Source organism: Oxyura jamaicensis, chromosome 10 (genome assembly GCF_011077185.1).
Source record: "Oxyura jamaicensis isolate SHBP4307 breed ruddy duck chromosome 10, BPBGC_Ojam_1.0, whole genome shotgun sequence".
NCBI lineage: Eukaryota > Metazoa > Chordata > Aves > Anseriformes > Anatidae > Oxyura > Oxyura jamaicensis.
The window spans coordinates 12,550,357-12,575,861 of NC_048902.1; the positions used below are offsets into that span (position 1 = coordinate 12,550,357).

Here is a 25,505-nt window from a genome sequence, read left to right on the forward strand (position 1 = left end):
CTAGGAAGACTTTGAGATTGCTTGAGGTGAATAAGAGCCTGGAAATACAACTTGCTTAGCAGGTCAGTTTGCTTGTTTTGATATAAACTGCAGAACGTTCTCAGCTTTTGTCCCTTGTCTGATAACCTTGTCAACTCACAGAACTTAAGTATTTAATTTGTGATTAGGGCTAAACTAGTGATGTTCCCTGTCAGGGACAGAGTAACAGTAGGTTTTTTCTTCTGTTCTACTTTACAGTTGCTTGTAATTTGTGAAGAAAATTGCTGATTGGTCTTAAATGTTGAGGCCATAAGTTAATTTTTAGGAGTGGAGACCCATCTTTTTCTCTTAATTACTGCATTTTACCTTTTAAAATATGCAATTTATCTCTACTTCATTTCCTCCCTGCCAGTTCTATCATTAATAATTTTTTATGCACTTGTGTAGCAATCTTGTGTTCTGTAATCAACATCTACAAGCTATTTGGGATTCATAGTATAACATATTTGTTTATTAGTTCAGCAAGTATACGTTAATGAATTTTAAATCGTTATGGGGAAAGTATGTCTCCATATGTTATTGATTTATCTATAAATTAATTTGCCAGGTCATCCAGAATAAAACCAATCTCTTGAAGTAATAGGAAATCTACATTTTCATTTCAAATATTTAATATCTATAAAGGCTTCTAGTGTATTTAGCTAATAAGATCATGTACGGGTTGCTTCCAGTCAATGCAAGTATAAGACATTCTGTCAGTAATTAGTATGCACTGCCAGACTTTGATTATACCAGCTCTTTGACCTATTTTTAACAGAAACTAGGGCAGTCTGTTGGATTGCCTTTCCCTGTCCCTGGACACCCTGCTGTGTTATGTTCTTCATATTTGACATTATAACACACAACCGCAGTGCCAAACTGCAGAATATTCCCCAGGGGTTTTCATTGAAACAGATGTAACAGATGTCTGCCCACTCTGAAGAGCACAGTGGTTTCTGATAATGGCCACACAGTAAATGACTTTTCTCCATTGTTTATTAAAGATTGCTTCAGTCAAGAGTGCCTTTTGGAGCACACTGTGTAGAAGATTCATTTGGAAATAAGTTTCAGACTGATTTGAAAAGACTCTTTGCCTCTTTCCCTCCCCACCATGCTCAATTGTAGCTCAGGCTGCAAGGGTATGGCTAATGGCTTAATAGCCTGGTGGGTATCAGGGAGATAATAGTATTAACTATCAAACTATCAGGCACGGGCATACTGGTGTGAATGTGCTGGATGCATGTTAGCTATTGGGAATTAAAGAGCTAAAGCCACTGTCGAGATATTCATTAATCCGTGGTTTTGCTAGGAATGCTTTAAGGTGCATTTAAACTACTGCAGCATGGCAGACTTGAAACACGTCTAGTCCTGAAATACAGACCTTTTACTTTGCTCTGTTTAAAAGTGTTCCGTACCTTTGGGGAACTGAGTGAGTGTGAGTGGCAGTTCCTACACAAGCTGAACAGGCAGATGAACTGAACCGTGCTAAAGAAGAAGGAAGGGGGTTTAGCTGTGGATTTGAGGGTAGCAGAGGAAGAGGAGGAGGAAACATTAACAGGGAGAAGAGTGAAAGGCAGGAGCTGAGTGCTCTACTGAAGCAATGACGTGTGGAACAGATGTTTGGGGTTGGAGTGAATATTTGTCTTCAAAAGAGCTGTCTGGCCTGGATGCTGAAATGCCAAATACTACCATCTACTTAGGTGATGGAAGGGCTGTACCAGACGATACTAGCTCTGTCCTGTTTGCATCCTTGCCTGCACAACCTCGTCTGTTTGCATACAACCTTTGTGCTGGGATTAAATGGATCAGCAAATGGTATCAAGTTGCCCTTGCGCAGACTTGCTAAGGAGAAGCCATGCTCTTCATGGTTGATTGAATTAGCAAAGAGACTTTGGTCCCGCTCTTTTTCAGAAGTCTTGGTGTTTCTCTTTAGGAAATAAACTGTGGAACAAAATAGGCAGGTGTTATTGTTTTCTATATGAGTGGAACACAATGTCAGACACTTCTGAGTGCAAGGATGTGAAGCCACACAGTTCTTCTTTAGAACTTGCCCTGCTTGGAGAGAAACTACTGTTTCTGAAAATCCCACTTGATTTACTTGCCGGAGTCAGGAAAGGTTTCTTTCACAGATACACTGAAAATACCAATTTGTCTCTCGGGCTATGATAATACACTTGTTACTGAAGTTGTATCTGATTGTTACACAAAGACACTACTTGATTTTTAAATCAACATTTGATTTTTTTTCCTCTGTCACACTTATTAATAACACTGTCTTCTAGTTGGCAAATTAATTCCAACCATCATGTATAGTGTTATCCTAGCAAGCAGGATCACTTCATGCATATGTAATACTCTTACCATGTCATAATTTCTTATATTTGGAAGCTGCATAGGAGTAATGACCAAACTTCCTCTACTTCTAAAAAATATTTCAGCACTTCAAGTGAATCACTTTGTGGTAGACTAGGTAATCTGGGGTAGATTAATGACCCCACCACCACCCCAAGATTTGTGTCCATGCCTGGACATATCTTCTTTGCTTGCTTGGGTCCATGTAGTTCAGTTGAGCCCCTTGGAGTGCTTGGGATTCACCTGGATCAGTTTTGCAGGATGATGTTTGAGAAGGCAGATGCTGCTGGAGAGAACAGCCTGACTTATGCTGAGCCCTGAGGAAGGGTGGCCTTTTGAACTACATAATGCCATAATAATGATTGTTTGTCTTTTGGTCCTACAGAAGGCTGTACTTTTTTAACACTCTAACTAATGAATAGAAAGAAAATAAAATTTCAGCTGAAATTCCAAATCTGCTGAAGATGTCTTAGAAACTAAAAGCATTGGGAAAAGATCATTTGTAGGTTCCTAGTGCATTGACTGACCTAGCACTGACTCTGACCCTGGGAAGTAGTGTTCTCTTTATGCAGCTTCAAAGTTACCATCTTTGTTTCATCATGGCACCTTTGTGAAAATACCGTGCCCCCACAAGATCAAAGAAATCTTCATCCTTTTGCTTCCTTCAGTAGTCAATCCTGTAATTCATTATAAGCCCGGTCAGAGCAAAGATTAATGTTACCACTTCATTTAGAATATATTTCTCTTCCTAGATCATAGCAATTGTACAAACACATTAAACAGGTCCTCCAGACAACTTATAAAACACAATGGGTAATGTGGAGGCAGAGCTGGTTCATGAACTTGTAAAATGAAATGCCCTGAAATTTGTGCTATGGGCCTATAGTTGATTACTAAGCACATTTTTATTTTTTTCTTCTGCTACTACTACAAGTGTTTGCAAGTATTCCCAGAAGAATACAGTGAATCCCTCTGGGTTTGGGTTGTTGAAGTCACTGCAGTATTAAAAATCAGTGTCACTGCAGTTTTTATGACAGACATCACTAGATTGACCAAGTTCTTCTGTAAGAGTCACATAGTCTTAAACTTTATGCTTGCGTTTATTTTTGAGGGAGCTGTTGCAGATGGTGAGTGGCTCTCCTTTCTTTACATTGAATAGCCAAGCTCAGTTCTTGGAGCAGCTATTTTTGAGAACTGGAGAACCATAAATAGGACAATTGAATTTAGATTTCTGCAGATTAAGTCCAAGGACTCACGGCAACAACTTAATGGAGCAAATCTGGTTTCCTTTCAACTTCAGTGAAGACACATTCTTTCTTTGGGTCAGTTGGGTCAGTATGAGGACATTATATCATCTAATAGTGAAGTGATGATTGCACAGCAATCCAATCACATTGTTAAGGTGGCAGTGGTCCAGTTAGGAATTCTGGAAAGCATAATAGATAAATAGTAACGAGAATAAGAAATACAAAAAAAAAAATCTTAAAGGCAGAGGTTGCTAAAGCTGTGAATTATGTAAAACTTCAATACTTGCAGTACTAACAGCTACACTGAAATGTAAGTTGTACTTATATATTGCAAGCAGAAGGTACAGGTATCTGAGCTCTTGGTTCCATTTTGTGAATGGATGGAGTTCTGTGTGGGAGAAAAATTAATGCTAACATGCTACAGAAGAAAGTCTGTCCTGTGACCAAGAGCTTAGGTCGGAAAAGAAAACAGGGTAGTTAACTGCAATTTTTTCTCTCATCTTGGTTCAACCCTGTTATTCACATTCATTTTTAATTATAGAGGGATTGGAATATATTTTGTGCTCTAGAAGAAAAATGTCGGATTTAAACCTAATTTGCAGCACATGCCATATGCTTTGGGTTGTCTTTCGGAAATTCACACAAATGAAAAATGCTGTTACAAAGTGCAGCCTGTTTCCTGATCTTAAACGCTAATGTAGTATGCTAATCCCATCCTGCCTAAATGTGTGTTCATAACAACCCCTCGAGGTCAGTGGTGTCATGGCGAGTACCTTTCCTCATTTCTGTCTCCTAAGATGTAGTATAGATTTATAAACACATAGGGGAAGATGTGACCTGTAAAGTATTACACCCTTGAAGATGTACTGACTTTTTAAAGCCATTTACCCCCCTGTAGGTATATTGTTATTGTGAAATGCTTTTGCTTTCCAAAACTAGGACATTCCTGTCTCCTTTTAGGACATAAAATATTTTGAATAAAAGGATTTGTTGTTGTTTATTCCATTTACCCTCATATCATTTTTAAATCTACCATTTCCATTACACACTTGATTCCACTTACCATAAGATTTTTCAAAGGAGAACTCCAACTTGACCGTAGCCTGTTTGGGGTGTGTCGATGAACCTGAGCCGTTTTACCCCTCCGATCCTTGGTTCCTTGTAATTCAAGAAGTGGGGTGGGGGGGAGTAGTTACAGATGGCTGTTCCCCATTAGGACATTATTAATTTTTTTTTCCTGTTTCATTGCTGTATTTTCTGGTAGGTTTTTAAGAGCTAAAGTGGAATGACATGCCCGAAGTGCTTGTGTTGAAGATGGTGAAACTTCTCTTGCATTGAAAGGAAATACTCTCCACGTGGGGTAGCCAGTGGTAACAATTGCTCAAAGTTTTGTTTTCACTTCTTAAATGTGTTTTCAAAATAGTTTTGGATTTTAGTTTAATCCAATAAAATAGCATGCCTTGTAAAAGTCAATAGCAGAAGACAAAGTAAAAGAGCATTATTATATATAAATATTACTTATATTTCCCTTATAAGTACAGGGAATGCTGCAGAAACCACAGCAGAGATTAATACAGGCTGCATTAAACACTTTTTTATGGTAACTATTGTTGAGATGTTGCAAACTAGCAAACATTCAAAAGCCAGCTTCTTTACAAGATGCAGTAAGCCTGTTGGTTTATGCAGTGGTTGCTAAAGAAAAATCTTGATCCTGTAAAACTTCAAACAGGTAAAAAGCTTTGCTCTGGCTATGGATAGATTGATTTATTTATTTTAAGCCAGCTGTGAGGAAAATAAACCTGTGCTGGGAGAGAATAGGTTTTCTGTGTTAGTATATTCCTTTTTCTGCAGTGAAGGTACATGTTGACTTCCCTGTTAAATCTGCTCCTTCCCTCGGGCAAATAAAAAGCTGTGATGAGGCAGCTTGTCAGGTTATGTAGTGACTTCGGCTGTTCTGTTGCAAAGTAGGATATAGCAAACTTTTTTTCAGGTTAATAAGGAAACAGACTCCTTCCTAAGAAAGTTAAGCAACTGTATGTGTCTCCTGAATGCTAGCCTCTAACTTAACATAAAGGGTGAAAGAAGCTACAGCCAGATACAGTCAGGTTGTGGATGCTTTTGGCTGGCTAGCTGTCACATGTGGCTCTGTGGTACAGCCATTTGCCAGTATTTTTGCCGTAAGGCACTCATTTTAGTTCCTAAATTCACTGGATTCTAAATTGCAGGGTGAACTTCTTCACACTTGAGTTTCAGGTTTTCTTTCGTTTAAGTGATGTAGGCACATCAAAGAATGATGGTTGAAAAAAATATAGTCCTTTATCCTTTTGAAACAAATACTTTCCAAATATTTTATTTACAAAATTAACTTTGTCATATCATTCATAAGATGCTCTTTTGATGGTCCAGAATGTATACTAACCTACTCAAATCTGGCCAAATTTGGAGCACGTCTAGAAACATCAACCTTTGAAAATTAAAGTTTAGTCTTTCATTTCCTATTAAATAGAGGTTAGCGCAGGTATGAGCAGTTTTGGCTTCAAAGGTGAGCTTAATGTTGTGCTTACAAATACTGACCTGGCTGGTAGGTGCTAATTATCATTCCTTACAGTCTCGCTGGAGCTAGAACAGGAGATTCTAACCTGAAAAACAGATGGTGTATTATTTCTTTACAAATCTCACATGATTTGCATATAATGGTGTAGGTTTCTACTCTGTATTTTCATAATCAGTGAAACCATTGCTGTCTTTTTATGACTGTCCTCAGAAAGATTTTGTATCAAATATATATCTGGATTATCAGTAAAATATATTTTTAATTGAAAAAATGTTTTCTATGAATATTAAGTGGTGAGAATTACAACTTCAAACAATTAGGAAATACTTTATATTTTAATGCTTCATTTGAGAGCACCCTCTGGAAGCGTGTAGCATCTGTTCAAAACAAGCAAATACTGATGTGTGCCAGAGTGCCCTGATATTGACTTAGTGTGCACTTGTAGGCCTCAGTTCTGACCTTACTGTCCTTTGCAAGTTGGAGCCAAATCCCACATCTGCTGAAATCGGTGGGATTTTTTCCTGGCTCTGCCAAACCTGACATTTGGCCCATTTATTTAAGCATTCTTTGTGTAGCTAAGTGTTATTTTCTAAGCCTTTTTCTCTTCATATGTTCCTGCTATTAATTGAAATATTTTAACATCTGTTTTTGGGTGGGGTAAGAAATTGATTACTGATTAAAAATATTTCCAAGCCTATCTATAATTTAAATGTAAAAACATCATTTAAATATCTCATTGAGTTTAAATGGAAATTGTGACCAGATTCATAATGTGTTGAGTTTGTGTTATGGCACATCTCCAAAGCATCAGCTCAGTGCAAACTGCTACATCTGCATTTCATGACTTCAGGGGGATGCCAGGATATTTCCATGGGGTCCAACTGCAGAGCTGTATAACAAGGCAGTGGATGCCTTCTGGTCAAACATGATTGTAGAAAATATTTGAGCAATGTGTGGCCTAGTAGAATGTCTCCCTCGCTGACGTTGCAAAGCTTTATTCAGATAATATTTTTATATACTTTATTTCTTCAACTTTTAGTGCAAAAACAGTTTTATTTAGACCTACAAGCATGTGACCAGGTAAGAAAACAAGATTAAAGGTGGAATATGGCTATTAACAGTGATATATTAGTCTGCTAACACATTGGTGCATGGGATTATCTAAATCCCAGAGCTGTTTGGAGAATGGGTGTTCAGGTGCCTTAATCTTGCAATGGCATGAAAGTATGAGGACCAGAAAGAGCAGTTGGGATGGGGGGGGGATGATAAAAATGATGGAGAGAGCTTTGTTGTGAAGCTTTAGCAAGCTCCTGTGTGAAGGTGTGGCTTGTGATTTGTCATATAGCCAAATAGCTATTGCTGTGCAAATTAGAAACAGCATCCATTTCAAGCAAGGGAAGAACTCCATGGGACTATAACCATATATGTGGATGCTTAAATTTACATGGCTTTTATAGGAAACAGCCTTACAAAATATGGATTCCCTGGAGAGTAGAGTCTTTGAGACTGCTTGCTTTTACTTAGTGTATTTACTAGTAGGTAATAATCTTCTTGATATATACAGTTGCTGATGGAGAAGAGCATTTGTTTAGCTTCTGACTTGTATGGATGCAAAAACATGACCCTTTGCTACCTTTTTTTTATTCTGAATAGATCAGAAGTATAAACACAACAGCAAGATCTCATTCTCTGAGATGAGATCTTAAAGCAAAGTGTGAAACTGAGCATGGCCCTTTACTGTGGCCTTCTAACACTTGTTCATACCTTTTCTTTGCTGTTAAGTTTTTGTCATATTGTCTTAAAGTCTCTTGACTGCTATTATGAAGGGCAGGGACAATTATGAAGGGACAGCCACAAGCCCTTCTGCAATGCACAACCAGAGCACAAAGAGCTCACCCACTGCCACAGGCCTCTCTCAAGATCCAGTAGCAGTGGCTAGAGAATGGTCTTTTGTTTCTGTTTCAAACAGGTAAGGGGTTGAAGGCTTCTGAGGTAGCAGCAAAACTGGTGACTTAACTGCTGTGACAAATCGGTGGGAGATTCGCGCCTCTGTGCTGCTGGGCTCCTGTGCTGTACCTGTAGATTTTCTGCAAGTTAAGCCTAAGCCTTTAGTGTATCTGTCTGAAGAGTGAGATTCTAAGTCATGGTGAAAAATAGACCTGTAATACATATTTTTTCTCTTAGTATAAGCTTGCGGCATTAGATAACAGAACACAGTGTTTCCTCCTTCCTTCCCTTCACCTGTTAGGAAGGAATCTGGATGATATTTAGAGAGCAGACAGACCTTCTGCAAATACTAGCACTTATTGTTTTCCAAATTTTGAGGATCTACCAGATCACAAAACATTGCATTACCTTTTTGTAACTCTTATCACAAAACTGATGTATGCTGAGATTCTTCCTCTGTCACTTGCTTAACAAGTGCTAAGCAGTATTGATAGGAAAATTTCCTATCGTAAAATCAAAGATAAATTTCTTATCTCTGTAATGAGCATGTCCTTGAAACAAAGGACAAGTAGGGTGGAACTCACTGATATACTGAGGCTTGGAGTGTATCTGAAGTCTTTCCTTCTGGATGAACTGTGCTTTTCAGTGTTGAGTCCTTCCATCTGAAATGGCTTTTGTATGTTGCCTTGCAACGGAAGCAGGGAGCTGCAGAGAGGCTGGGAAGGGACCAAAGCTATGGATTTGATTAGATGTTTCAGGCAACTATGACATGAGGTAAAATATGGATCAGATAACCATCTTGGCTGGGGCTCAAATGCTGTTGGAATTAATTATTGGACAGGGCTTCTTTCCTTGCTGCAGGAAGGCCCTGCATGCAGTCAAGGGATTGACTGGAAAGAAATGTTTTTCTGAAGTCTGTGTGTAGTTTGTGTTTTTCACTGCTCACAAAAGATCTTCCAGTTTTGGGATGCTTTGTGGAAAGCAAAGCTTGTTAAAAACCAGCTGCTGAGGAACCAGTTCCCCAGTTGTTACCATAAGGAACCTGGACTTTTGCCTTGGTCTCTTTCTGCCTTAATACACAGGGAGTAAAACATTTCTGGAGGCGACTAGCATCTGCCACCCAGACTTAGTTTGCTTCATATTGATTTCTAATAAACTAGAAACATGAGGAGAGCAGTAAGGAGCAATGCGAGTGCCAAAACGTCTCCGTTACTTTCCAACCAGCCATAGCAATTACTTGACGTGGTTTTGTCACATTGACAGTTTGAAATGCATTTCCTCTCCAGGTATTTTATGGAAATTTCACATTGACCTACAGGATGTTGTGACAAGCCATCTCAGTTTCACCAGTTCCATTTAAGATATAAAGGATCCTGCTTTTTATCTTCCATTATTTGTCCCTTACAGTTGCCCTGTACATATTGCAGTTGTTAATGAACCTTGAAAATATCAAGAATGAAAATTTGACCTTTTTAAAAAATATATATTGCTTACAAATCAGGGGTTTGCACTTAAAAGGGTTACACAGAACTGGTAAATGAACAGAGACCCATGGGAGGATGTTTCCCAGTGCATAGCTGTGCTATCATGCCTTGTTTTGTTGGATGACATGGGTTTCATTTCACTGTGCTCCAAGTACAAGTCTTTGCATTCAGTCTGGGATGACTTTTGTTTCTCACTAATATCTTAGTGTAGCAGATGGTGGAGATGTCAGGAAGCTGCTGAAAACTGACGTGTTTATTATACCTCCTTAGCACAGAGTATCTCATCTGTTCCTGCTGGCATTGGTCCCCAAGGGACTAGATGCCAGTGAAGATATTTAAAGTGGTGTCCTAGCCATGTTCTTGCCTGGCCTTGCATGCTCTTATCTTTGATTGTAAGGTTAGGGTTTGGTGTAAGAGAGGGGTACGTGTTGGACAAATGATCTCCAAGTTGAATTTATCCCTAACAAACATAAAAGTGGGAAGAGCGAGTGCTTCTAGGCAACCTAGTCCAGTGCCACCTTTCAGTATTCAAACGGTTATAAAGCAGAAAACCTTTGGTCTGTCCTATGAATCCTCTGCAAGAGGCAAGGTTATGGTGGAGTCATGTTTCTGCAATCTTGCATGAAGATGCTGAAAATAGTGTTAAATATGGCTTGAGTGTAAGCACAGGAGCAATTCTGGTAGCCCAAGCCTCCCAGGGTCCTAATATTTGAGCTGTATTGTTAGAACCTAACCTAGGAGGCTGCTGCCATGAGTTTGGCTGTGTTGTATCCCTTTACACTTAAAGTTGCTTGATAAATCAAAACAGAGCACTTGAAATCTGAAATCACATCATTGCTAAATGTGTGAACATAATTGTGTAATTTCTTTTGATTGCACTTGTGCAGACAGGCTTTTAGATTAGAATGGGAATGAATCTGCTTTCAATGATGATTTTTTTTTCTGAAGCTTCTATATAAAGACTATTGTTAATATTCTTACCACTCAGACTGTACAGTTTGTAAAAACAAATGGACGGCAAGTATTTAGCTTAATCAATGTTAGTGTAGACTAGGAAGGAGTTAAGAGAACGTAACCAAATGATGCAGCATGGCTGAAGTTGCATCTAATGTGGAAGGGAATGGTGTAAAACAAGTTCACCTTTCTCCTCTAGTGCCTCTGTGTGCCAGTACAGCTGGCCTGCATCATGTGAGATCCTACACCCCTTTTCTGTGCCCAGTCCCGCAGTCGCTGTTGTCTCTGTGGCTCTATCTGGTGTGTACAACTTGCCAGCAGATGAAAGCCGGTGTAGGCAAGTGTGAGGTATCTTGCATCAGAAGGAACAACTTTAAATTACTTGCACACGTTGCTTGATGAGAAATTAACGGCTCAGGAAAAAGAAAAGGAGAACACCATCTTGGCATCATTGTAGATATATCACTGAAAACATCTGCTCAGTAGAGAGCACTGGTCAAAAGAGGAAATAAATTTCTTCTCCAATCGAAATGGTCAGTGAATTCCCTGTGGCATTGGGATGGATAGTGTTTGTAGGGCCAAGTTTTTATCAGAGTATGCATGCTTGGACACAGCTCACTGACAATCAATGACACGAGCTTGCTGCTTGAAACAGTTGCTTTTCCTTTGCACTTGGGTGTCTGTTACAAGAGTAGCTCATTGTGTTACGGGACTGAAAGTCTCAAAGCTTCCATGCGGGAAAAGATGATAATGATGAAAATACAGGATGACTTGAAAATAAACAGAAAACAACGCCCTGTCCTTAGCACGATGATAGATACAACAGTTCCTTTGTTCTTGAGACCAGCCAGTTTCTCCTAGGGAAACAGGTACTGTACGTGGGAGTTATACCATGTGGGATTGACAAAACACAATTTCCTTCTAGCTAGAGGTGAAACAACCAAGTATATATCGAAGATGAAAAATATAAGCTTTGCTTCTTTCTGAACAGTTTGCATTTACTGATGTTTCCTATTAAGCTGAAAGTAGGTGAAATGTTTTTACACAAGTTGCTTGGGGATTAACTTTATTTTCGCTACGTTGCAACAGGCTAAAACCTAGTAAGAAATTATTTGGGTTGAAACCTTTCATTTAGGAGCTAGATATAGTATAAGGATTTTTAAATATTACTGAGGAATAACAATGGAAGAGTTAAGTTTCTGATTTTGACAGCCGTGGAGGGTGCATGAAGGTAAAATAAAGTTATATGTATGTATTCTTCCTCTGGAAAAATTGCTGTCTGAGAGTGGTGCATGTCTCTAGTATTTCATTGTGTGCACAGTTCTGTAAGGAAAATGCGGTGCTGTGTGATGACAAGTTAGCTGCCTCCTTTGAGAAAGAGATTTTAGCTGTGGGCAATGAAAATCAATCAGATGAGATCACCTTTCTCTTTCAGTTGATTGGCAGTAGTGATGAAAAGAGCTCAGGCACCAAAATCAGTTTCTGATGTTGAAGGACTCCGAGGGCCAGGACAACCTGAAGCTATTGACACAGTTTTTGTTTTCTGTTGATTCCAGCACATCCTTGGCTATGATTACAAAAATGTTAAGGAAAAAATTCAGGGGTGTCTTATAGATCCACCTGAGGGAATTTACACAAGAGTAGGATTCCCTCTGCTTTGTTCAGAGCTTGCGTGCTCTGGGAACTTAGTGTGGGGGACATCAGAATAGTATCCCACCAGTTTTATACCTAGCATGGAGTATTTTTCAGTGTCTGCTGGGAGAACTCTGGTTCTGAGACCTCAATAATCCTTTTCCCTGAGATGATATCCTGGTCCACAAGTGACGATCTGACTAAAAATAAATAAAGTATTGGAGCCACTGTTTTCATAGGGTTCCATTCAGGAGGAAAAGATGATTACATTAAGGGATTTTTGTCTTATCACATGGAAGGAAAAGGGTGGCAATAAACACAATCAATAACCAACACATTAACCGCTCCTTTTGCCTTCCCTTCGGCCGTGTCACTTGCCTTGCACTGCTGTACCTGTGGTGTGGCCACAGCTGGCCACAGAGCCTAGTGGGGCTGGCGTGGGAGGCTCAGACCTTTCAGAGCTTCCCAAATGTTTCCCTCAAGGAAGAAATATAAGGCTGTTATGTTAAAGCACCACTGTTGCCCTAGATAATTTCCTCTCCTCTCCACCCTCACTTGATTTTTCAGTTTGTTCTTCTAAAGGGCCAGGAAATCTATTTATTTATTTATTTATGTTTTTCATGTGTTTCTAGTAGATTGCTCTTTGGGGGAAAACATGGCTTATAACAGGCTGTTAACATCTTAGCTAAGATTCATTTGCAAAATTGTGTGAATTTTCTGAGTAACAGTATTTCACATTTCTGTATGTCAGTGATGGACATTGTGGAAAGTGTCCATGGTTTAACTGAAATCTGGGTGGAATTAATTCTCTTTCTCTATTAGAAAGAGAGAAGGGGGGAAAAAATTACTGGTGGTCTGCAGAGATGTGACTGCTTACACAATGCTGACTCCTCCTCTCTATATATGTTGCTAAAACATGTTGTGTTATTTCTATAGAGCAGTGAATTACTTTTTTTCCCTGTGTAAGTAATTGCTGTGGTTACCTCATGAGCTTTAGGAACTCAGCAGTGGGCGGAGAAGTGCTAGTGAAACACATTGTATAATATGTTGTGAATCATACCAGGAATAAGTTTGTGAGGATTTTGCTTCAGAATGTAAAATCAGTATCTGGGCCACCCACAGGTCATCCTCTTTATGCAGCGCAGAGTTTAACAGATGCAGTAACTGCTGAACGGCTGCTTTCAGGAGAAGTTAACAGGGAATCTTTTGCAAATGACTTCAGCCAAGCTTTCCTGTGTCAGGGAGTTATCTCAGAGCTGGCTGAGACAATTCTATGATTTCACTGTTTTTCAGTGAGTCAGTGCGGAGCTGGAGTTTAAAGTAAGTTGGAGATACTGTAAGATATCAGAGTATCTCTTATCTTTGGTTAAAATAAAAAGCAGCTGTATACTTTAATCTGAATGGGTTTATTTCATATCAAGAGCATACAGGAAATAGAAACATCTTGAGTTAAAGGGATGAATGTCTTCAGCAGATTTGTCAGCTCTGAAGACTAGTGCAAAAACCTCATGTTTTGAGGTTTTCATAAAGGCTTTTGAGATTAAGTCACAGTCTGGTCCAATGCAGGAGGAGGTTTCTAGGATTTATTTTATTATTTATTTTTGGACAACATTTTGAAGTGCTCCCTATTGCATCATCTAGCTGAATTGCTTGGTTTCAATTTTTCTCCTTTGGCTGCCCTGAGCTGAAGTTGATAGGAATGCTGTACTTGAGGTCATGCATGGAATACTTTCATAACAAAAGCTCCCAGATTATAATGTGGTGTGATTCAGGGGAAAAAAAAGTATGCCTGTTTCTGATATTGTGCTGCAGTTTGCTCAGTGAAAAGCTAGCTGTCAATTACTGTCCTCACAGGCCCCTTCAGCATACCAGCGGAATTGCATAAACACGTGTCCTGTGGCTGGCAGCTTTCATAGCCCAACTAGTCCCTATTCCTAGAAGAGTCTATGCCATGAAGCAGATTTTTGCTGAACACATTTTCCATTTTCCTAATAGCAGAATCATTGCTGAAGAATTGAGTTCCTAGTGATATGTTATCCAAAAATATCTATTGTTGTCCCCTTTTTCTTTTTGTGCTGTTGCCCTTCCCCCTCAACTTTATAGTCTAGTTTCCATCTTAAGCTACAGTATTAGGAGAGGTGAGTGTTTGATTGTTTGGGCAGTTCTGGCAAAGTTCCTTTATAACATCCCCAAAGGCCACATAGAGTAATATGAATGTTTTAACAAGTCAGTGGATGACTTCCCTGCATGATAAATGCCCATAGGGCAACTAATTTAGAATGATTTAACATGACCAAATCTCTTTTGTCAATGAGTGCTTTCAGTTACATTACCTGAACTGCCTGGTGCAGAGGCATAATTTGTTTAGGTATAAAAGTGCACAGTCATCAACAAAGCTGTTTGACTGCCCAAGATTTTCAGAGAAATCTATTTGTATAATGTGAAAGAAAAATGATCCTCGCCATCTGGCCTCTGCAGGTAGCCGGTTTGAACACAGGCTGAATTGGATAGTGTATCATCAAATAATTTTTATTTTATTTCTGTTTTCTAAGTTAAGATTGATAGAGCTGCAAAACGTTGGCCAGAAGATTACACCATATCTCATTCTAATGTCAAAAAGCAATATGATACAGTTGAGTATTTTATACATGTCAGACCAATGCTATTTAGTGGTTCCTCTGATCATCGGATGATGTTAAGGCTCAATGATTTAAGCCAAAGGGGAATGATAAATCTTCACTTCTTTTTTAATTAAGTGCAAGCCATACTGCTGTCGCCATGATTGTGGTTTTGAGTCTTTTCCTGCCTCTCCAAATTAACAAAATGCCCTCAAATGCCATGTAGTTAAAGAGTAATCAACTGTCTTTACTGACTTCAGTGAGTGGGTTTTTATTCCTGACCTGGACTGAATAATAGGGGTATATATTTGGTCACCAAAGATGACCTTTAGTAAAGCTCCTGAAACACCTGGTGGTAGGAAACAGAACTGAGCATGGGAATAGACATTATTCTCAAAAGCTATCCAAGTTGTAGGTGCTAAGCAAGAGAATGGAAGTGTGGCTTTAGAGTGAAGAATTTGAATACTTAAATTTAATAATCAGAGCATCCAAACAAGCCCTTCCAGAGATGGTGTGTTTAACCCCAGCTTATAGGTGTAGTATGTAGCTAAATAAAAGGCCTTAAAACTTGTGCTGCGGATAAACTAGAGAGACACCGTTCATAGTATTAAAGAAACCATCTTAGTTTCATTTTAAAGAAGGCACTGCAGGGACGTGACTAACCTGCGTATCTGCAGGTGTTATGTTAGGCATGGTGTTAGCACAAAGATGTATTTGGCAGCACCCTTGTTCATCAGGGTGCCCCTAACAGGGGTGCTGCAAAAAGCCTGTTCCCTCTGAGCTGTCACAAGCTTCAGACTTTGCTAGATAAACCTGGAATTGACTGGGCACAGCTCTGGCTCAAATGTGTGATTAAAAGATTAATCAGAAATGGGCTGGTTGATTGCCTGACAGGTGAGCTGATATTTATTACAGGATTTGGTTTTAGATTTTCTGGATATGATTCATTTCCAGCCATTAAGGCATTTTTCAGTACTGCATTATGTGCATCCTAAATGAAATATCGATCACTTTAATGCCAACTGTTTTACTTTTTTTATAAATGGCTTCTCTTATGCAAAGGTTTACTTTTTGGAGGAGGACATAGTAGGAGAAGTGGTATTTCACAGCAGGTGCCCTCTATTTGAACTCTAGGATGGTTGTGGGTGGCTGGTTACACTGAGCTCTTCGAGCTTCCTTGTACCTTAATGCATGTCTATATATAACGCTGGTGATTTGTGAATAGGCATGCACAGAGAAGCCAGGAACAGATAAACTTGGATATTTATTTACATGCTTTCAAGAACAAAAATAGTGATTACCACTTTGCGTTCATAAAGGTGATTACTTTGTAGATGAACCAAACGTTAACTTGTAATTACACAGAGCAGCACAGCGTGATGTCTCCACTTATTTCAAAAATCTGGGAAGAATGTTCTGCATAAATTCAAATGCTTGTTCTTTGATTTAGAGATTTTTTTTCCTTTTAAATTATTTTTGTAAGGTTTTAAATAAATATATTAAATTTAGTGCAGCCATTACTATCTTGAAACAACCTTATTTTTATAATGTATTTCTTTTAATTGCAGGCTAGATAGAAGATCAAATTAAGCTCTTGCTGAAGCTTTTAAATTCGGTTCTGAACAATTATTTTTTGAAGAGCCTGTACTTTTATGACAAGGATTGTGGTCCAGGTTGATAAGAGGGGAGAAAAAATCAATTTAGACCTTTTCATATTTGAATTCATTGAATTGGTCTTACTGTATTAAAAGAACAATTAATTTATGGCAGCCAGTATTGTGTAATCGCATTGGAAGGAAAAAAAAAATGCAGTGTAATAATGATGATAGATTTATTAAGCTACATGGTTGGAACTTATTACCTTGAGTGACACTAATTTTGTATTCAGTTAAAAGATTGTAGTTAATAATAATAATAGAGTATCCAAGGATCGGGATTTGAACTGATAGATCCCTCTATTCACTTTAGCTCTCTACATTGCAAATAAGAATTTGGCATTGATGTAGCAATGAAAAAAAGTCTTAACCGAAGCTCATTTTTATTCTTCAAATAAAATTTGAATAGGTCTTTAAGTAGTTTTTGTCTCCTCTTGGCACACTTTGTACCGGTACCTAAAAGCAAGCTTTAGTCAGAACTATTTATATGTAATTCTGTGGTTAATGCACCAAACATTCTTGAAAAGTATATAACTGTCTGTAAAATGTTTCTAGCTCTGTGGAAAGCAGAGCAATTAGTACCTAAGAGAGATTCTCTTTTAGCTTTTGCTTTTCAGAGAACATTAACTGTGGCAGGTTAAAGACTGATGTTTACTTCATGCTCTTACATGAAAGCTTTACTTTTTCTGTTGGTAGCCTATACGTCACCAGGCACTCACAGCTTATTGCATCCCAAATCTAGGGTTTAGCAGTACAGTATGTTCTAAGCCATTTTTGACTGGTTAGATTGAAAAAACCAGTAATATGCCAGAATTTCTCAACAAAAATGGTCAACTGTAAATCCAAAAGATTCCCTAGAATTTTGGTGGTTGTTTTTGCAGTCCTTGTGGAGACAGGTTGAAAGAAACATGAGTAGAAAATTCTGTGGGTAAACTGATGATAAGTGTCTCTGAAATTGACTAATATGGGGGTTAGTGAGGAATTAAACAATTGTCACATATGTGAAAAACAAGTAGCTTTAAGTTGCTGCTGGGTGCTGCTGTGTTAGTGGCCTGCCTGATACCAGACCAGCTTCCATCACTGGTGATGACAGTGAGGGGAAAAAAAAAAAAAAAGGTAAAATAAATTCTTTAACTTAGCTTTCATTTCTCTTGTGAAACCACAGATGCATTGCCAAACTTGCCAGTCTTGCTAATTTAATTTAGTTATGAGAAGAGCTTAAAAAAATAAAAAGCTACCCTGGAGCCCTGGGTACCCCAGTGCTGTGCCAGGCTGGGAGCTGTGCACGTGTAGACTGCTTTTTTTGTTTGTGTGTGTGTGTGGTGCCATCAGAGATGCTCATAACTGCATTGGTATTGCCAGGATCTGTCTACTCACTTATCCAGGCATTACAAAAACTATGCAGTTTCAAGTGAATTAAAACCAGAATGAATCATCAAAATGCCTGTTTCTTCCTCTGTTATTTCAATGTGGCAGAAAATTCAGTGGGATTGTGTTACTGATGGGGATAGATGCTCTAATTTTTCAATGAACTTGGTATCAAAAATGTAATCCTTCTAATACATTAGACCCCTTGACTGGAAAACTAGATCTGTATGGCTTAATCTGTCATGTCAAAGGTAACAGCAAGCACACCAGCTGTGGTGCACCTGCTGTGCAAGCGTCCCAACCTTCAGGGTTAGTAAAATATTTGTTTCACTTGAAACGATCTGTGTTAATTTAATCAAAGGCTTCCAAATTCCCTTTACTCGGTTCTGTAAAAGTAGGTGCTGTGTCTCCTGGGGCTAATATGAAATTGTTACATCCTGATTTGTGGTAGACTTGCAGTTTCAACACCAATTAAATATCCAGCTATGGCAATGGTGGACGAGGTGATCTTAAAACCTGTGGTTACAGATGAACGGGATAAGTAGATTTAGCTTAGCACCATTCATATTCAAGCACTAGCATGACTTGAAGAAATCTGGAAGATCTGATTTGGCTTGACAAGTGGAATTGCCATTTCAGGGCCCTGAGGGTACCTCTGGGATGTGATTCTGTCTGGTGTGGCCATGGTGAGGTCTGAGCTGTTGCACAGGCATGTAGACCAGGGCCAAAAACCTTCCTGAGGCCTTTCCTAGCTGCTTATGCTTTCTCTGGGCATCAGAGAAAATCAAAGGTAAAATGAACTCTTATGCATGTGTCCCTTCCAGGAAAAGGCAATGCAAAAGGCACACAGGCTTTCAGCTGAGCCCAGTCCCTTGGTAGTACTGATGGTTAAGTGCATGAAAAAACCTCTGTTGAAACAATTGCCATTTCTAATACTTCCTCTCTTCCCTCTTATCAATTTATTTTTAAAAATAGGTGACAAAAGCTAAAGTGAAGGTGTGAGTTCCTCTTTTTGTTCTGGCAGTGGTGAGAATCATGGCCCAACCTAAATCTCCCTTGAGGATGGCAATGTCTGAGTTGCAGCCAGCTGCTGAGAGGCCGCTGGCTCGTGGCTGTCCCCACGGAGTCACAGGAGGGGCCCACCTTTCAGAGGGCTGAGAACAACCCTCAACAAGGCTTCAAAGATTACTGGCTGGAACTTTGGGTTTGGTTTGTGTTAAAAAGAGAACTTTCAGCATAATGCCTGGAGCCCTGAGTGATATGTTCCTGGTGACCTGCTGTGAATCTGTAGCATGATATAGCGAATAGTACAACAGAGACGTAGCAGAGCCCTGCTATGTTCAATAGGAAAATCAGATGTGGAATGCTGCACTGCCTTAAGTTTGTTTTAAAATCACAAAGTGGTTTATTGTCTCAAAAGTGACCCAAGACGAGGAAGTCCAAGAGTAAAAGTTGTTGGTGTTTAAATTAAAAGGGGGAGGGGAGCAGGTTGTGATTGATTTGTGAATGCTGTCTCTGGTTTGAGGTTTCTGATAAGAGAAATCTTTCAAAGATGCTAACTAGCCCTAAGCTAGGGATTCAGTAGAAAGAAACATATTTATTTATTTATTTATTTAATATCCTATTGCTTGTTTAACTAGATTCCCAGATAATGCTCATGAGTAGCAGATGTCTTGTTATAACAGTTTTTGAGATCTTTGTTTATCAGTGATTTATAACAGTGTAGTGCACTTCCATGTGGTATGTAGTGGGGTGTTAGAACACGGCGTCTTTTCCCCTTAGAAGATGAGCAGAAAACCCTAAGAAGGTGAAAGTCAGTGTTTCATGTAAATAGCCACTGAAACAGCTCATTGTGAAAGCAACTGTCCTCCCATTACGTGACTCCTCAGAAATCTTAACCAAGCTCCAGCAGATGCAAACACAGTGCAGACGGTCGCAGTAATTATGCTAACCAGCGATAAAAGCTTCCATTTATGTGGCCCATCTACATCCTCGATGCAATCACTTCCAATTGCAAAATGCATCTAGCAGTTGGAAGCCCAGAGCTTTATTAGATTGCATTGACTCTGCTCCCCACAGCTGAGGGAATGCTCTTTCCCTGCAATACATTTTCCTAACAATTTCAGGACCATTGAGATACACCCTTGAGTCAATTAAAATTATCTCCACTAAACTAGACTGTAGCTTTTAAAGTGTTGTCTAATAGCTCATGCGAGCAGCGCCCATCTAGATTACAGTTCTGTACGATGGATTTATAAAACATAATTTGTATTCTCAGCATGTCAGTTCAGAATGGAATTCTTATTCATTTATAGTGATTTCATTTTACCAACAAAGCAGTGCATAAAGCCATTTTTAGTACAGACTATTGTATTAATCTTGCAAGAAAGAATGAGCAAATTTAAATTGGGGTATTTTCATCTGTGTAGCTGTGCTTAGGTGTGGGGAAAGCTGCACTTGCCTAAAGAGTGGCAGGTGACTAGGAAAACAAGATGCTTGTATGTTCTGATTTGCTATTTCTGCAGATCCTTTTTTCCTTTCTCCTGTTTGTTTCATAACTTTTTCTCACCTCTAGGTTCATTGGTAAGCTGCTGTTGAGCTCCTGCTTGGATGTAGGGATGGCAGCTACAGGTAGCTTTTGCTATAGGGTCTGAGCAAGGGCAGTAGTAAGCTGCTAAGTGGCAGAATGATGGCAAACAGGCCAGCTAACAGGAAAGGAAGGGTTTTCGCTATATACACATCAGAATTAGAATTAAATTCAAGTTTAGATGTAAACCTCAGTTTAAGCTTTTTCTTTAAAGAGACAAGCAAAGAGGAAAAAAGCTGCTTTTAATTTGATTGTTAGAAACCATACAACTCTACAGGGCTGGAAGAAGTCTGAACCCATGTTCACATGGCTGCATGTGGCAGTTTATCGTTATGTATGTCTCAAAGGATTATGAGATGGAAATTGATGTTCTGAGCTTTCGTTTTATTTGAGGGATGCAGGTAATTTAATTTAGTAGCAGTGGGCTTAGATAGGAGCAATTCTATGAACTAATATATTGCTTGGAGATGGTTGTGTTCTTAGAGGTAGTTGAAGGGATTAGATATCACTTCCCAAGAGGATGTTTTCTGCCCGGTCTAGAGGGCGATCCACTGGCTGTAGCACTTTGATTTGGGGGGGGGAGGGGAGGTCTGAACATCAGACGTTGCAACAGCGTAACATCCACATGTGCTGACTCTGAGGCTGCTTATGCATGGGAGTCTCTATAATGTTTTGGGCGTTATCTTGTATATGGTGAAGTGTTTCTTTAGAATATTATTCATTAGACATCTGTGAACTTTGGCACACCATCCTGCTGTGGATTTATAGCTCTGGACTTGGTCATCTGTTCTGTAATGTAGCCTTGAAAGGACCCCAGAAAAACTGCATTACAGAAGCAGCAGGAAATTCCGATGTCCATGATTAAGCAATAAAAGATCTGCTGGGCTCAGAATGAGATCATTTCCTCACGTTTCATCATTTACACAACTTTTGGTACATTTGAGTCAAACCTGATACTGGCTTAAAGTATGTCCATGAAAGATAGAGAAAGGGGGAGTATCACAGCAGGCCTTGGGAGTGCGATCTTTGGTGTCAGCTCTTAGACCTTGAGGCCTTGTCAGAAGCTGAGCCCTGATGCTACCTGAAGCTGAGGCCTCTTCCACTGTGCCTGTCTAAGTACTTAGATATTTGCTTTCTTTTTTATTTTTTTGTGAGCATGAAAACATCAAAGGCTTTAAAAGTTTGAACAAAGTCTTATTTTAACAAGGCTTGAGTTCAACATTAAAGCTGATAGCTATTAGCATGAAATTAAAACACAGCAAATAATTTAAAACATGAAATGACTAGTAAAATTTAACCTTTTGCTGATTACACTTTTTCAAACCCCTCTTTCTTTCCACAACTTGTTGGTTTTTCTCCTGTACCAGTCTATTAATGGACCTCATTGTTAGTCTTGTCAATAATGCATTGCATCCAGCCATCTGACAGTGTGTAAAATTTAAAAACCCATTTCATAATAAGCAATATAGTTACCTAAATGATGTTTATCTAAGTGTACCTTCCTCTTTAGCAAAAGTACCAAATTTTAGGATAAAAGTTCTTTGTATTTGCTTAATCAATGATGTACTGCTAATGCAGTCAATGAGAATCACACTTTGCTTAGGAAATTGGCTGAAAAATAAAACCAAAGACCAAGATTAAAATCAAATCCTTAAAGCAAGGCTTATAACTTGAAGGTTGACATTATGCTGAAGTCAGTGATTCAGATCATCCTGTTAGTATTAATGCACTCTGGGTGGATGCTGTGTCCTTTGTCTTAGTGCACATCAGTTAAAACCTGGCACAGCTTCAGTGGAGGCAGCTGGGAGAGCATCGCTCTGTTTGTGTGTGGTTATACGGGGGGGAGGAGAGCTGCTGAGCCTGCAGCACGTCTCCTCCCTGACTCCCCTCTCCTCCATCCGGGGCCTCGGGGTGGCTCCTGCTCTCCCTGCATTGGGAGCTTGTTGTCTCCTCGAAGTTCTCATGGTGTGCCATGCCTTGTGGGGTGGGATTCAGTCCTCTCTCCTGGTCTCTGTATTGTTTTGTTTGTAGATTACTTTCTTTTATGTATTTAACCTGCTAAAAAGGAGGTAAAACAAAATGAATTTAGAAACAATGCAACCTGATTTCAACCTAACGTTTAGGCAAATCATGGCATGTGTTGTATGGGGAAAACATACTTAGAATGAGCATAGAGTACCTTGATGGCATTCATTTAGCAAGTCACCATTAAAAGTAAGTTTGCAATTATAACAGTAGGCATCCAAAGCAACTGCCAGGATCTGAAACGCTTCTAGCCGGTACCTAGTGTGCCAGGCTCAACTGCCAGCCTTGGCCAAGACTGGTTTCTGACATCTGACAGTGCAATGCAGGGTTAGCGGTCTGTGTGTGTGTTGAAGGAGCAGTGATGTACAATGGACGACTACATGGGGAATAAAGAAACAAATAAATGAAATAAGGAACAGTTGCATTTATTTCTTGAATACATTAAGATTTGGAGTGGAGATGGATACAAAAACTTTGGGAAAGATGCTAGGGAAAGTCTCATCCAGAGGATGCTTTTAATTCACTAAATAGTTTATTCTGTGGTTTGAAGTTGTGAGAGGCAAGAAAATATCTTTAGAAGGCTGGAGGAAGGATGTGCTGTTTGTTAACTTTCATAGAGGTCAGAAACCTTTCAATATCCTGTTCAGAAGAATGAATGAAAAAAAATACTGAAAAAGGATACTGAGGAAAGATGGCATTAGCGGAATCTTCCGGGGAGCGGCTGCCTTTGTTTGGCTTGGCTGGAGGAGGGGGGAGGCTCCTAGCCACGTATGGCTGGAGCATTAACTTCATGGGGGCCAGAAGGGAACGTGCTGTGCTGCATGAGAAGTTACTAAATGAATTTTCAAAACTACAAGGACAGACTTGCCAAGTCTTTCACTGAACCAGTGCTGGAACTGGCAGGCTGAGAGACAGGAGGCCTGTAGTGATTCACAAGCTGAGGGGGAAGTGCTATCCTTGAAAAGATGGAAATACAGCTATATAGTGGGATATATAGTGAGAATTAAAACATTTACCGTTGATCATGCAACTGAATCCTTGCTTGTGAGTAGGTTATAATATTCAGTTGTTCAGGGAGGCTTTAGTGAAAGTATATCAACAAATACAAACAAGGAAACTTTAGTGAGCTTGCTGAAGCAGTCTCCTCAAACACACACTGATATAGGAAACATCCCTCTTTGCCATTGTACGTTGCAAAAACAATAAGAGAAATGGTGACTGCATTTGGAAAGCATCCCTGAGGCAGAATATAGGGAACTTGCAAAGAGGTTTGTATTAGTTTGGAGTAAGAGTGCACTGTTTTGGCACTGAAGAACAGGAGATGAAAGCGAAGAGGCATACGGTAACAAATGGCTTTGTTTCATTGGATTTGGGGCTGCTGTGCAACCATTTTTATTTCTTAAAACTTCTGAGGCCTTGCCAGCTGTAGTTACTGCCTTCTGCTCTATCTGAGGTGGCCCAGGGCCTGTTCAGCAGCTTGTGAGGTGCCAGCCCTCGTCCCCATTATCGATGGGTGGACACGAAAGGAGGGGTGTGAAGGCTGGCGAGTGGCCTCGAGCTGTGCTCTCCCAGCCCCGCGTTTGGGTGGCCGGCACTCACGGTGCCAGTGAGGGAAATGTGGGGCTCCAGCTGGAGACAGCGGGTTTTGGTAGATGCTGAGCCATAAATAAGTGGAAAAGACAATAGAAGGATGGCTACAGACTGATCAGGGCCATTACTTCTATGTCAAATTCAGCCAATTTGGATCGCCACCTCTAAGTTTTAATTAAAGCTGGTGCTCCTGCCATTAATTGTATGTTCCGCTAACTTCAAATAATGCAGATGATTTTTATTCAGTTGTCCTCTGCTGGCCTTGCCCACTGAGATCACTGTTAATTAGATACTACATTACAACAGCAATGTCTTTATTGCTGTTAATGTTGCTGTCTATATTATCGGGATGGCTCCAAAGCAAGAACATGTTGAGAATTTAGAACTGGTAGTTGAGGAGCAGATATTAATGTGCTGTAAAACATCGGATATGACACTTTTTTAAAAATAAGTGGCCATGTCATGGATAGAAGAGAGTGATGCAATTCATGGCCAAAACAAAATTAACCAATTCAGCTGCTGAGAGCTTCCCCCTCCTCTTCAGGAGCTTTCAATTAAAGTAAGGATTCCAATGGTCATAGGCAGAAAGATTTCAAAGTCTCTTGCTCATGTTTGCCCTGTGCCACAGGATGTGGATTAGCACGGTTAGAAAAATATTTGTGATGAACTTAATTTTGACACTGCTGAGTTATAAAGTACGATAGAGGCATTTTTGGGGGAGAAGAAAATGGCTGCTGGGGGAGTCAGTACCCAGAGCCAGCCTCAGGCGTGGGGCTCGTCTGGATGCTGCTCCCTGCCCTGCTGCCTTTGGGGAAGAGAGGGAATGCTCGAAGCAACCCATCAGGCTCTAGTGGGCAAAAGAGTCTGTATTTATTCATGCCTTGTTTGTTTGTTTTTTTGTTTTTTCACTTTTCTACACGAGTGCCAGCCGGAAATTAAAATTTTGAAGAAAAATATTGGTAAATCGCAGAACTTTTGACATTTTAAAGATGGAAATGTATTTCAATCAGTGTCATTTCTGTTGCTGTTGTCACAGTGAACCTACTCTTTTCTTTTTTAAAATAAGTAGTTCCCCAGAATTAATCTAAGAACATAGGATATTTTGCAAGAAAATGAAATTTCAATTTAAAGTGGGTAAAACCTTGTTCAGATGTCTCTGCCGCCTGCATAGGCTGACTGCTCTTTGTGCAAGCCTCCTTGCAGCATGGACTAGAACAAATCCCAGAGGGCAGCGCCCTGTGCTGCGGGTGGCTGCCTTACAGATAACGTTGGACATGAAGCGGGCTGCAGAGAAGCAGTGCCAGTCTTTCTACTGATAAAGCTTTCCTTTGAAGCTCTTGAGCTGTTATTTTGTCTGCCTGTGTATTTTTGAAGAGCATTGTGTACGTTTAGTGGCGTAAATAAATAAATAAAGCCTTGCACATTTATCTCTGATGAAGGCTTGCTGTAAATTTATATGCAAATGAAGCTCAGC

At 39.6% G+C, this 25,505-nt stretch overlaps 1 long non-coding RNA gene across 1 annotated transcript; it reads left to right on the forward strand.

Annotated features, from left to right (window-relative positions):
* LOC118172098 lies at window positions 1-25,505 on the forward strand. The gene is made up of 3 exons (XR_004753558.1): window positions 1-26; window positions 19,148-19,149; window positions 25,203-25,505. It is a non-coding gene; the product is annotated as an uncharacterized LOC118172098 (long non-coding RNA).